Raw genomic sequence first — 10,840 nt, 5'->3', positions numbered from 1 at the left:
ACACCAAATGGTTAAGCACCTAAAATATTATTATTTTGAAAATTATCTTCATTATAAAGCACCAAGACCTTCTGATTCAATATGATAGGTCTGGATGTATCATTGTCTTTCAGTACTTCTGGTTCAACAAGATCTGGAGGCACATTAGGGTTAGTTGACTGCGTTTCATGTAATGAAAGGCTTTCACTGTTCAATAACTGAATCTACCTCATGTGAGACCTGGATGGACACAGATCCATTACTAACGGGATACTGTCATGATTTGTATGGTGTATGGTGTTTTTACTTTAATATACACTGCAAACTCTACATATAAAATGTTATTCCTGAACCAATGTGCATCTCATTTAGTTGTAATATTGGTGCGTAGGCAGCCATCTAAGGTAATTTTTTCTGCTTTCAGAAAGAGCCAGCACTTCATGATGGTACGGCTTTCAAATAAGCTATTGTTTCTCCTACTCAATGTAGCTGAAAGTCTGCAACTGATATATATGCCAACTGGGCACTGAACCTGTGTCTCTGGCATCCTTTTATCTTGAATTTGGTGGTGAAAATGCGTCATGATGATCTGTGTCATGAGTCATGATTGATGTCATTGCTCTTGAAATGCCAAAACCTGTACAGGTATGGAGTCTTATCATCCAGAAATATCCAAATTACATGTAGGCCATCTCCCATAGACTCCATTTTAATCAAGTAATTCAGATTTTTAAAAATAATTTTCTTTTTCACTGTAATAAAACAGTACATTGTACTTGATCCCAACTAAGATATAATTAATCCTTATTGGAGACAATCCTATTGGGTTTAATTAATTAATTAATTAAATGATTTTTTAGTAGACTTAAGAGATGAAGATCCAAATTATAAAAAAGATCCCTTATCCGGAAAATCCCAGGTCCTGGGCATTCTGGATAACAGGTCTCATACCTGTACTATAGCAATAATGCATCTGTAGGCTGTGTGAAGCAAACAACATGATAAAATGAAAATCTTACTTCTAAATATATCTAGATTCAATATGAAATTTCTTCAAACATCACAATGTAACATGTTACAACTACAGGCTTTCATTTGGCCCAGTCAGACCACTGGGCATTAAATTCGGGTCACTGGAATGTCATTATTATTCTTACGTTATCAAAACTAACTACACTAAGGAGGTTATTTATTAAACCTTGATTTTTTCTGGTCGAGGTATTTTTGGGCAAAAACTTGAATTTTTAGAGAAAAAATTTATTAGAGATTTATTATACCCTGAAGCTGAATTTGAAAATTCACCAGCTCAAACCTGCCGAGGTCATGTAGAAGTCAATGGCAGATGTCCCTTTTACAACCAGAAGATATCGTGATCCGTGCTGGGTTTTAGTCAGATAATCCAAAAAAACTGGGGGTTTCAGGTGATAACCCAAACAAATAGAATGATTTGGGAGTCAAATCCGAAAAATTTGTATGATTCGAATTTTCGCTTGATTGAGTCTTTTCCCAATCCGACTTTTTCGAGTTATTTTATTGATAAATAAGATAAAATCATAGATGAGAGTTTGGTCGAGCTTGGTTTAATAATAATATGAGATAAATTCAAGTTTTAATAAATAATCCCCCATATGTATCTAGATTTATTTATATACTGTAATTGCTTCAAAGTGCAAGAACACAATAGGACGGTATTTCCAGTTACAACCCATGGCTAAGTACCATCATAAAACAAACACAAATCCTGAGACAGCATGGAATAAACTTTATTTCTGGATTTTGGTTAAATTACTAAAATGGGATAAAATCCTCTATTAATGATTGAAGAGCACTAGCATACTTGACATATAACCAGTAGTGTGCTCATAGACTTTAGCTCCGCAGAATGATAACACCACCTTGATCCATGATGTGAAGGCTCTAAATAAAAAAACAAATACACTTGCAATTAAAATAAAATGTGTTAGTAATAAGATTCCATTTCAAAGGACATATATGCAAATAAACCACAAAAAATGAGGCATAAGATAAAACCCCAGGTACCAAGCATTCTGCATAACAGGTCAGTCGGTATCCCAATAGCATACCTTCTAAATGCCCCTATTTAGTCCGGAATCAAAGACCCCAAAGAATCAGGGATTACGATGTGGGTGTGGGGGCATGTATTTGTACAAATATGCCTGAATTTTTCTGAATTGTTCTGATGTTTAATTATAAAATATTTTTAGGAATGCAATATTTTTAGTTTATTTACTGTATGCTGTGCCTGTATTATACTGCATACCCAGTAATGATCAGGGGTATAATATATAGGGCCATCACTACGGTATTTACAAAAGAAAAAATGGAGAATGATTTACATGCCTAGTAACAAAACCTCAACATACCAAGTGGTATCCTGTATTTATACTACACCAAATACCGTGCACTATTGATAATTTGAATATTACAAGGGAAAGTTGTGCTCACCACTAATTTTTAAAACCATTAGGCGGGGGTGCAATGAGTCTGTGACCACAAAATACATATAGACGAATACAAGAGTCCTCTGCACTCAACCCATTATCTATATATTTAAGACAGAGACATTTTGTGCATACTGCTACTGAAAAATGCCTTACCCTTTAAGCAATACAGGGATTGTTTGTCTATATATTGCAATTTATTTAAGATGGCCAACTACGTCAAAGTCATCCCTTGTATTTGTCTATATATATATATATATATATATATATATATATATATATCCAAAATTCCTCCTGAAGACGGCTTAAGTTGGGAGCCGAAACGTTGAAAATAAAATAATTTTTGCTTTTTCATACCTTATGGAAGTCCTGGAAGTGCGGTTTATTCACCATTTTGATTATATATATATATATATATATATATATATATATATATATATACCTTTTTAATATGTAATTTATCTGGACTGTGCTTCTAGTGAAGCGTAAACAGGGCTAATTCTGTAACCATGATAGTCATCTGAGGAAATATTATGTTTTGTTAAGTGCTATGAATAAGTCCCCGGGCTTTGTGTGTGGCTTCAATAAACCAGATCATCTTCTTGTGCAATGACTCACACTTTCCTTTGGTTCTGCTGTAGCCATAGAGCTTTGTATCTGATTCTGCATAGAAAGCAATTCTAGTGGCAGATCAAGCAGATAATACAAAATGCCCACCTATTGGTAACTTTTTTAACAAACAAATGAACTGTTTTCACCTACATAAACTATGCCTATTGTCACATAGGAATATTTGTCCATATTTTGTTGCAACTAATTTCTAGATAATTTCACAGTAAAAAATGTGTGCAATTGTCACCTCTAAGCGATTACAGTTTTTATTCCCTTAACACTTAAAGGGGACCAGTCACCCTAAGAAATAATTCCAAATGCTATTTTATGATGTTATTCAAGCAAAGTGCTGAATGAAAAGTGAAAGTAATTGCCTATGCTATGGCATAGAGGAGGGGCAGGCAATATATGATTGACAGCTGAGAATTTCTGACAAGTTTAAAACCAATATGGATGGTTTCATAAAAAAAAGAAGTTCTATTTTAAAAGGACTTTTATTATACAGCCTTTTATGTCTGGGTGATAAAGGTTTCCTTTAAGCATTTTATAGCTGTTCCTTTTCCATGAAATGATAACTGCATCATGACAATAGACTGTCTTGCTGTAAAATAATTTCTGAGACTTGGAAATAAGGTGGATGTCCACCCAAAAGAAAATTATTTGCATAACGAAAGAAAATATAATTCTAATATATATCATTTAATTCTAAGCAACTTCTCAATATACGTAAATATATACATATATATAATTTCATAGTAAAATAATTGCAATTTATGCATTTCTGTCTCTATTACTATTCCCTCTTTCTCTTCTTTCCCTGACTACTGGGGCCAATGAAACGTTGTATTGGTAGTCATCTCTCCTGCTCCCATAATGCATGGCATGTTCATTAACACACCTGAAACAGAGAGTTTTTGCTATGAGGAAAGGTTAGAACCCGTTATGTAAAAATATGCAAGCCACTTATACCCTTAATGGGACTGCACCAGGCAAATCCATAATGGAAGAAGGACCTTGAGTCCTTGTAGATAATAAACTTGGCTGTAGCACGCAATGCCAGTCTGTAGCTTCAAGGGCAAACAAGTTCTTCACTTGTATTAAAATGCGCATAAATTAGTCAGATAAGGGGGTTATCCCTCCTCTGTACAGAGCTCTCAAATGAGACATTATTGAATTAAAGAGGGTTCAGAGAAGGACAACTAAGCTTATAAAGGTATGGAAAGGTTTGTTGTGGAAGAGTTGTGAATAAAGGCTGGCCCAATTGGGGATATGTTCGCACTGGAGAAGAGATGCTGAAGGGGGGATATGATAACTATGTATAGATATATAAGGGGATCATATATTAATCTCTTTAAGGCTGTATGTACCAGTAGGTCCGTCCAAGGGCACACATTCCGATCGGAAGAAAGGAGGTTCTGTTGAATATTCAGAAACTTCTTTTTAAAGTGAGAACTGTGGAATTCATTCTCTGAATCAGTTGTACTGGCTGATACATTAGATAGCTTTAAGAAGGGGTTGGATGGCCTTTTAGCAAGTGAAGGAACATAGGGTTATGGAAGATATCTGATAATACAAATTGATCCAGGGACTGGTCCGATTGCCGTCTTGGAATCAGGAATGATTTTTTACCCCCTTTGAAGTAAATTGAAGAGGCTTTTTCTTCTTCCTTTGTATCAACTAGCACTTTAGGCAGGCTACCCTGTATATATAGACTTGAAGTAACCGTGTCACCAAAAAATTAAAGTGTTTTAAGGGAATGATAAAATAATGCACTATTGCCCTGTACTGGTAAAACTGGTGTGTTTGCTTCAGAAACACAACTATAGTTTATATAAACAAGCTGCTGTGTAGCCATGGGGGCAGTCATTCAAGCACAGGATACTAAGTAGATAACAGATAAGCTCTGAAGAATCCTGTTGTAAATTACGGAGCTTATCTGTTATCTGCAGTGTATCTTGTGCCTTTTCTCCTTTTTCAGCTTTGAATGACTGCCCCCATGGCTATACAGCAGCTTCTTTACATAAACTATAGTAAAGTTTATGAAGCAAACACACCAGTTTTACCAGTGCAGAGCAACAGTACATTATATTGTCGTTTCTTTAAAACACTTTCATTTTTTGGTGTTATTGTTCCTTTAAAAGGCTGAACTTGATGGACTTAAAACCTACTTACTATGTTTGTATGTTACTTACCACCAATAGCACTTTACCAGCAGTGGCGAATTGGTACGATTACATAAGTACTAAATGTTAACTAATAACTTGCCACTTTTAGTGCTGAGGAAAGTGACAACTGGAGTTGGCATTAGACCTGTTGCCCCAGCAGACAGGACTAGCAAAGAACGGAAAAAGACAGGTTTTAATTTAAATTTTATTTAGAAACAAATTTAAAATCATTAAAATTGTTCAATGTAGGTTAGATAATTGCATACAAATAACTGTGTCCTTATTGTGCAAAAACACCCCTATTATTTGGGTAAACATTCCTGTTAAGACCTAGATGGGTAAAAAACTATTGTCATTTTTTTTCCCATACTACAACCCTGGTGGGGACTGATAACAAAATCCTTCTGGCTGGAGCATTAGCAGTGAAATTAAATCTTATCTGAAATCTGATTTTTCTGCATATTAGGTACGTAACTAATCCTTACCATCTCCACAGAACTTTAAAGTGTGCTTTAAGCAGGTGTTACTCCAGCTGGTAACTGTGGAAAGTCACCGTGGAGCAGGAATGATGCTGGAGGTTAGCAATGTGAGGGCGTAAATATGATTTCAAGTGTTAATAGTGGATTTAGTCCCCGGTGGGCTGTGTAGAAAAATCATGTCATCAGTTCAACAGCTGTTCTGTATTTTTACGATAGTTTGAGAGCAATAAACATCCATAACTAGCGAAAAGTGAGCTCTGTTTGTTGTTAGAGTGAACGTTATTCTCTTATGAACTTCTATTTTTAAACCTCTTCTTGTTAAATTATCCCTCTATGACACGCTGAATCCTTGCACTTTATCAAACTCTGGCTGAGCAAGGCTACATGCTGCTATTTTGTTTACTTCTTGTAAATCCCATTTTCCAGAGTAGAAAGGAATCCATATGCAGTCTTAAGGGACGCTCAGCTTTATCACGAAAATGACCTCCAAGCAGATCTGCATCATTTCTCTGTCATTTAAAAAAGGAATTTATAACATCAGTAAATGATTCCGTTTGCCTTGTTGGAGGATTCTCCCTAAAGAACAGATTAAACTTGTTTACATCAAAGAAATGTGTCACTTAGAAATGATCGTGGCAGAGATTACATAGTCACATTTTTATAGAAGATCATTCTTTCACATACAACCGCCAAACGCCTAATAAATCAAATGGTTCTCGAACTTTGGAAGTAATTCCAAATGTTGGGTAACCTCGGATCTGTATCAGAGCTGAATGAAATTTATCATTTACTATGTACAAAATCATGATTGCTGACACCTAGATTTAAAAGTTCTATGGTATGTACTATGATACTACAGCTGGTATAGCAAAGGTTGCTTTTCCCTTCATGAGAAAGTAGGGTAATGCCGTCAGCTATGCCTTTTGTATATATGTTTTGGAGAAAAGAGATGCTGCTGGCTTTAACTTCAAAATGGACAATTATAGCTTCACTGATGATAAAAACATAATGACAGAAAGGAATAAAGGCTTCCATGGTCACATTTTGTTTATTGCTGGGAAAATAAACCTTCATTTTACCCCTGCCCTATTATAACCTTTGATGTACCTCTACTTCATCTTTTACACCTTTAACTCTATAGTTAAAGCGATACTGTCATGGGAAAAAAACATTTTTTTCAAAATGAATCGGTTAATAGTGCTGCTCCAGCAGAATTCTGTGCTGAAATCCATTTCTCAAAAGAACAGATTTTTTTTATAGTCAATTTTAAAATCTGACATGGGGCTAGACATATTGTCAATTTCCCAGCTGCCCCAAGTCATGTGACTTGTGCTCTGATAAACTTCAATCGCTCTTTACTGCTGTGCTGCAAGTTGGAGTGATATCACCCCTCCCTTTTCCCCCCCCAGCAGCCAAACAAAAGAACAATGGGAAGGTAGATCTAAGAACAGCACTCAATAGTAAAAACCCATGTCTCACTGAGACACATTCAGTTACATTGAGAAGGAAAAACAGCAGCCTGCCTGACAGCATTTCTCTCCTAAAGTGCAGGCACAAGTCACAATTTCCCAGGGGCAGCTGGGAAACTGACAAAATGTTTAGCCCCATGTCAGATTTCAAAATTGAATATAAAAAAATCTGTTTGCTCTTTTGAGAAATGGATTTCAATGCAGAATTCTGTGGAGAAGCACTATTAACTGATGAGTTTTGAAAAAATGATGACAGTATCCCTTTAAGCAGATAGAGCATCGGTTACATTAGAGTCTAAAACACAGGAATGGGCCTTCACTATGTGGAAGGTATGAAGGGGAGGTGAAGTTAAATTACAACTCATTTAAGCTACTGTGTTTAAGAATAAAATAAGGATGCCAGGAGGTTCTTGCAACAAACATGCAGAACTGGTTTGTTGTCCAAGACAATAATAAATCCACAAAGGCACTGCATCACAAGATGTACATGTTAGGAAAGTTGCAGAACTGCGTCAGCGTGATGTGGCACCAAGTGGCACCATGTGAAGACAGCTAAGGAAGTTTAAGGTATATCCCTAGGGTTTCAATACCCCATGTGGTCCGGATTGTATACAGCAGAAATAGATCAGGGAGAATTATATGCCTGAATCCCTCTCCAACACTGTGGTCCCTTCACTTAAGCTCCCCATAGACGCAAAGTTGAAAATGGTCTTTTTAGTTGATTGACACATTGTACATTTAAACGATTGTTTAGAAATATTCGTGGTCTCACGATAATGATTGGATCTTTTAAAAATCTTTACATCTATTGCCAGCTTTAGGCAAAGTAGAACCTATGGGAGACCTATTCCCGGCTATCAATTCTTGCTGGAGCACAGGCTGCTATATCTATATATCTAATCTCTCTCTCACTTTCCTAGAAAGTGCTATGACAATAATTAACCTGTCACTGATTAAGACTTGTTCACAGGGCCCCTTTCACTATAGGGGTTGTCTCTTTAGGGCAGAACAGCTTTACTAGGGCTTCGTGGATTCCAGGCTCCCTGAAACAAATCCAGCTGGGTCAGCAACTGAAGACCCATAACCAAACACTATATTAAAGTATGGCCTAAGGGTCAAAGATAGAGATATTTAAATGAATAATAAGTGTAGGGATTTAGGACCGGGCCTTTGTGGCCTCGCCACAAATCCGGGCCTGCCCCCAGCCCAGCGTCACTGAATCAGCACAAAAGATTATTTAGCAGCGTTGGAGGTTCGGGTTAACGTAGGTTTGGGGGCTGGGGGCAGCACTATTCCTAGTGCAGCACTTACTTGATACTGACACGATCATCTTTTGAAGTTTGAGATATAGGTGGCTGATAGGTGGGTGATATAGGTGACTGTACATGGTATTCCTGGGGCATAAGCAAATTTTCATTGTTATGCTGGAATATTCGCACTCTGGTGGTGTGTGTGGCTCTATGTAGTGATGAGCGAATTTATTTGGCAGGCGCAAATTCGTGGCGAATTTGCCCATTTTGCCGCCAGCAAATAATTATTACGCCGGCGACGGTTTCGACACCGGCGGCAGAGTTTTTTCAACGACAGCAACGGTTCCGGCACTAGTGCTCATTTAGATGTTGAGATGTTTAGAATTGTCACCAGCATCAAAATCGCACTTCGTGAATTTTTCACCAGTTTCAATTTCATGGCGAAGCAAAACGGGACAAATTCGCCATTACTAGCTCTATGCTGTACTTCTGGGATTTATGGCACTCTGTGTCATAACACTGGATTATATGGGGCTCTGCATTATTATGAAATAAGAGCCACTTTAATAGTGCAACAAGAGTTAATTTACCGTACTAACACAAGGCTTATAGTGCAGTTGCGAGTCAACAAAAATCTCGGAATAGTCTACTATAAATTAGGAAGTGCACGCTGTGATTGGTTGCTATAGGTAACTGCCACTGGTGCAATTTTCACCTGTGTTTATTAATCAGCCCTCATGTATTTATAGGGATTTTTACTTCAATAAATGCTTATAAAATCTAATTCAGTTCTGTATCTAAAATAACAAAGACCGTTCCAATTTGGTACAGAAAATGCTGAATCATCTGATGTCCATCAGAGAGTGAGGAATTGAAACAGAGAAATAAAAAGCACACACTGAAGATGAAAAGAAAGAAAGAATGTTAAACACTTGCATGGAACATGTCCAGAATATTGGATTTAAAAAACCTGTGGATTGAAATAGAGGGGAAATGAAAAGCAGCAACACATTTTTAATTTTTTTTTTGTCTTATTTGTTGCCATAGTTGTTGAAGTTAATCAATCTTCAAATGGTTTCTTTTAAATATAATATAAAACTTGGATGATACTGAGTGGCTATTCATGTGAACTGTCTCTGGCCAGTTTATATCATTGTGTACATTTCTTAGGGGGTTTGCAGAAACAGATTAATAACAAGGTGGTTCTTATTAATATTTTAAATTGAATTATTTTTCTTTTACAGGTATTGGGACATGTCATCCAGTAATATACAGGTAAGGAATCCGTTATCTGGAAACTCGTCCAGGAAGCTCTGAATTATGGAAAGACCGTCTCCCATAGATTCCATTTTATCCAAATAATCCAGATTTTTAAATATGATTTCCTTTTTCTCTGTAATAACAAAACAGTTACTTGTACTTGATCCAAACAAAGATTAATTCTTATTGGAGGCAAAAGCAGCCTATTGGGTTTATTTTATTTGATATTTACATGACTTTCTAGTAGACAAAGTATGAAGATCCCAATCATGGAAAGATTTGTTATCCGGAAAACCCCAGGTCCAGATGACAATGCTTCCCTAAAGCCTTAGGAGAAGGAAAGGCCTATTTAATTGGGGTGCCAAAAGTTAGGCACCCCCTGGTGATTATATATACTCACCTCACAAAATTGCACCGGTCCGGGGGTCCTTCCAGTGAGCACCATGGAGCGATCGGCTTCCTTCTTCTTTCTTCAAATTTCCTGCAGACGCATGCACAGTAGAACAAAATAGCCAACTTCTTTGTTAAAGTTCAGCTTTTAACAATACTGTGCGTGGGCACTTGCACGAAGAAAGAAGAAGAAGGAAGCCTCTCATTCAATGGTGCTCACTGGAAGAACCTTGGGCCGGTGCAGTTTTCTGCTGATAGGAGCACCTGCCCGGGGTATGAAGTAAGTAAATACAATCTCTTGGGGGTGCCTAACTTTTGGCACCCCCAAGTAAAAAGAGGTTGAATTTCAGAGTGTCAGTGACCCTAACTTTTTGTGCACTTCTCTGGGTTGAGCTAAATACCTGATATTATTCCTGGGTAGAGGTACAACTAGTTTACCGAGAGCTAACATTCCATTCTCTAAGCAAATTTCACCAGTGTGATTTTGGACTTTGTATGTTTAGGGCTGCATATGAAACTCTTTTTTTTCTTATTGCATTTAATGTGATCAAAAATGTTGGGAATGTGTTTCTCTGTGATCAGCAATGTTTTAATAATTATACTCTAACGCAATTGGCATCAGTGGGATTATCTGCTCCAGAGTTTCCTTTCAAACTCTATTATTGCTTTGTTGCTTGTTTGGATATTCCTGTTGGTCATTATCTCCTTTGGCTTCTATCTCTCTTTACTGATAACTGCACCCACGCAATACCATCATTTCTGTTAAAAGTCACT

Source organism: Xenopus laevis, chromosome 5L (genome assembly GCF_017654675.1).
Source record: "Xenopus laevis strain J_2021 chromosome 5L, Xenopus_laevis_v10.1, whole genome shotgun sequence".
Classification (NCBI taxonomy): domain Eukaryota; kingdom Metazoa; phylum Chordata; class Amphibia; order Anura; family Pipidae; genus Xenopus; species Xenopus laevis.
Note: the sequence above shows the minus strand (reverse complement) of the source record.